Genomic DNA, 4,398 nt, shown 5'->3' with positions numbered 1-4,398 from the left:
ATGGAATGAGCTGCCAGAGGATGTGGTGGAGGCTGGTACAATTGCAACATTTAAGAGGCATTTGGATGGGTATATGAATAGGAAGGATTTGGAGAGATATGGGACGGGTGCTGGCAGGTGGGACTAGATTGGGTCGAGATATCTGGTTGGCATGGACAGGTTGGATCGAAGGGTCTGTTTCCATGCTGTACATCTCTATGACTCCAAGTTGTCTAAGGTGATCTTGAAAATCATAATAGGAAGGATTAATAGCACATTTAAAGAAAGACAAAGTTAAAAATTACACAACACCAGGTTATAGTCCAACAGGTTTATTTGGAAGCACTAGCTTTGGGAGTGCTGCTCCTTCGTCAGACCCTCGTCAGAGAAACACCTGATGAAAGAGCAGTGCTCCAAAAGCTAGAGCTTCCAAATAAATCTGTTGGACTATAACCTGGTGTTGTGTAATTTTTAACCTTCCTCAGAACACACTGGAGCCAAAACATTAACTCTGATTTCTCTTCACGTGTGCTGCCAGACCTGCTGAACTTCTCCACCAACCTTTGTTTTTGTTTCTGAGTTACAGCATCCACAGTTCTTTTCGTTTTTTATTTATGACCATTTACACGTGTTTTATAGACTATGAAAGAGCTTTTGATCAAACTCATCACCAAAAGTTAACAGATGTGTTGCTGAAATGCAACATTCGCAGTAAAGATATGTGATTTAGCTACAGTTTATAAAGGATTAATAGCGAGTATCGGTCATGTTTGATTAGATTACTTACAGTGTGGAAACAGGCCCTTCGGCCCAACAAGTCCACACCGATCCGCCGAAGCGTAACCCACCCAGACCCATACTCCTACATTTACCCCTTCATAGTGAAAAGAAAAGAGAACTCCTATCACCAAAATTATTCAATCTAATAACAACAAACATTGAGCATTAAATATAGGCTGTGATAAAAACTGGAGGCAAAAATGTGAACTTGCACCATACTGCTAGCAAAGTCAGAAGAGCCCCTCTACAATATTGTAGATCAAGTAAAATCTAAAAGTTGAGAATAATGGATCGAGTGTAAACACCAGAAAAGGCCAAAACAACAGGAGAAGGAATACATTTGAAGAAACTAGAATGAAGTTTGAAGTGAATGGTGTGACACTGGAACAAGTCAATAAGTATATCTATTTAAGGCAAAAGATACAGTAGATTATAGATGTGATGCAGAAGTTAGATGAAAGGATCCCAGAAATAATTTTGTGAAGGTGAAGGATGTGTTAATGAGAAATGAGAAATTTGCTCATACATACCTCAATCTTCTGACTCCAAAAATCAGTCTGGGGTCTTATTAAGGTTCACCGTCTCCGTTATGGCATCTCTTAGACTCCACCCTCTTTCTCGCTCTCACATAAAAACATGAGTACCTCACTTAGCACTCCTTTCCACTCCAACAGCAGCACAAGCAGATCATTTAGTACTACCACCATCCACAGCACCCCCCACCCCAACCTCAGCAGTTTCACCTTCCCCTACTTCCTTGAATACCTCACCTCAGATCTCTTATACCCACATCTCACAATCCACAGGGGTGACTCACTCAGCTTGGTTCATCATTCTTAGATGTTCTTCACCCCAGACCCCAAAAAGGGAATAATGCTAGACAAAGATGCACTGCAAATGAAGACAAAACCAATGAAGTAAATTCAATAATTAATGTAGCTCTGAGATCAGCTGATTGGAGAGCACCACATGGTCACCTTCACCACTGGCTAATGGTCTTTTGCTCATCTGTCACAAACTCACACTTGTTTTCTGTGTTCCATTGTTGCATATTTAACAGCCTGGCTCCTGTTCTGCTCTAAATACATTATCCAATACATATTTCCTCATGGTGCCACACCACCTTCACTTTCTTGCAATCAAGACTGGTCGTTGCAACTCCAATTCATGGTCTAGCTCACACTATAAATGTAGAAGCCTCTGCTAAGCCTACATGCTTTCAACGTTGAGCTTGACCACACGAGTGAACTTATTTCATTTCCCAATCTTCTCGAGCTCCAGGGTGCTTTGCTCTTTGTCGTCTCTCGGTGAAAACAACAGTACAACTTGGTGCAGTAATAGCACTCTGGCATCCAAACCAGATGATCTGGATCAAGATACTCAGTCCATAATTTAGGTTAGCACTTCAGCATACCAAGCATTGCATCTGATTTTTTTAAGCTGCAGAAGAGCCAGAAGCAATTAACTTCTTTTCTGTGTCCTGATCAACAATAGTAAAACAGGGTTACCAAGCCTTTATCTCATTGCCTTTTATGGAACTTCAATGTGTGCAGACTGACTGGCATATTTGTCTCGAATAACTAGACAGCAGCTAAACACAGACAAGTGCTGGGGATAAAAAGGATACAATAAAAATGCATGTTATTCCTTGGCAGCTTCTTTAAAGAAGTGGTGGGGGGAGAAGGGGAGTGGATATGGAGCAAACGTTCTATTTTAGTATACAATAGGAAAAAGGTCAAACTAACTAGGTTATGAAAGTAGGTTTTAATTATCTCAAATTCAGATCAGCTTGGAGTCATATGTGAGACCAAAGAACTTTTTGTTCTAATCTTAGAAAATTAACATAATTTATACTTAAGAATAACCCAGGTAAAATAAATACGATATGGTCATTAATTAAACCTCGGCTTGACTTTCACAAAAATGGAATCAGCTCTTTGTTGCTTTCATGGGTTAATACATTCTATATGGTGGCACTGAGCTATAGTATTGGGTTAAATGGCTGATCTGTTGATCTCAGAGCCAAAGATAGTTGTTTGTCCTTCTTAGTCTAAATTAATGATAGGCAAAGATTAGATCATGGTGCCTGAACATTTGCAAATTTTCATTTTGGTGGTATGAGTTCATGCTCAAACAGCCTGCTGATCAAAATGCTACAGTATTCAATACCTTGAAGAGTGGAGTGGAGAAGGGAAAAAGTGAATAGGCAAAGGCAAGGAAAAGGAATGACCTGACTGACAAGGTCATTCCTACCAAAATGCAAAAATGACCTACTTACAAGAATTTTCCATCAGTTACTTAAGATGCTTACTGTTTCATTTGCAGCAGTTTGACCAGTAGAATGCCTTTATTCATTTTCTCTCAATATGGCTACAGAGCTTGGACAATTTCCTTTCTGTTCTATTTTAATATCCTGTCATCTCAGGCATCGATGGTCCAGTGCATTAATGTCACACTCCAAGTCAGCCCAGGAAGCACATGCTTTCCCCCTGCAACGCCATATTTCCTTTACTCAGATCACTCTGGCTATCCCAGAGCCATCAGCATGCTGCCTTGAGTTGCACTTAAAAACAGAAGTCAAATCATAACCGTCAGCATGATCTCCCACAGGATACATAACATAGCATCTGAGCATGTATTTACTATTGCTCGAGTATTGAGAACACTGAACACTACTACTCACACAATTGCTGGAAGGTTAAATGGATGAATACTTTTCTTGATACATTTCTGGGCTAAAACGATTGTGCTTGAAAGCAGATGTTCAATATGGGATTGAATACTACTGTCTATCTTCAGCAACTGCCCCTTCCCAGCTTATTTCACAGACAGCATGGAGGTGCTCGCTGATGATCTGTAGGTTTCAGATAGACACGGGGCACATATTTTCTTGCGCTTGAAGGGTGAATTCAAAGCAGCAAGCTTTCATTAGTTTAAGCTGAAGATTATTTATTCACCCACACTTGCTCCCAATTAACACAGATTCATTCACTCATTTAATCTCTCGTTCTCACCCACAAAAAGAGACAGTTACAGATACACGGAGTGAACCTTTATTGATTACTGTTCACTCAGGCTCTATTTTATGATTGAGAGTGTGGTGCTGGAAAAGCACAGCAAGTCAGGCAGCATCCAAGGAGCTGGGGAAAATCGACATTTCGGGCAAATGCCCTTAATCAGGAATGAGGCTAAGAGCCTAATGGATGGAGAGATAAATGGGAATGGGGTGGGGCTGGGGAGAAGGTAGCTGAAAGTGCAATAGGTGGATGGAGATGGGGGAAAATGGTGAAAGGGTGGAACTGGAAATGGGGTTGGAGGGTCCCAAGGTGGGAGATATGCATTCTTACTCCAGGCATTGGGCGGTTAGGGATTGCTGATGGAGGAGGCCCAGCACCTGCATGTCCTTGGCAGAATAGGAGGGGAAGTTGAAGCGTTTGGCCCTGGGGTGGTGGAGTTGGTTGGTGCGGGTGTCCCAGAGATGTTCTCTGAAGCACTCTGCGACTAGGCATCCTGGTTCCCCAATGTAGAGGAGGCTGCATCGGGAGCGATGGATACAGTAAATGACATGTGGAATTGCAGGTGAAACTTTGATAGATGTGGAAGGCTCCTTTGGGGCCTTGGACAGAGGTGGGGGGGGGT

This window comes from Chiloscyllium plagiosum, chromosome 20, assembly GCF_004010195.1.
Source record: "Chiloscyllium plagiosum isolate BGI_BamShark_2017 chromosome 20, ASM401019v2, whole genome shotgun sequence".
Classification (NCBI taxonomy): domain Eukaryota; kingdom Metazoa; phylum Chordata; class Chondrichthyes; order Orectolobiformes; family Hemiscylliidae; genus Chiloscyllium; species Chiloscyllium plagiosum.
Note: the sequence above shows the minus strand (reverse complement) of the source record.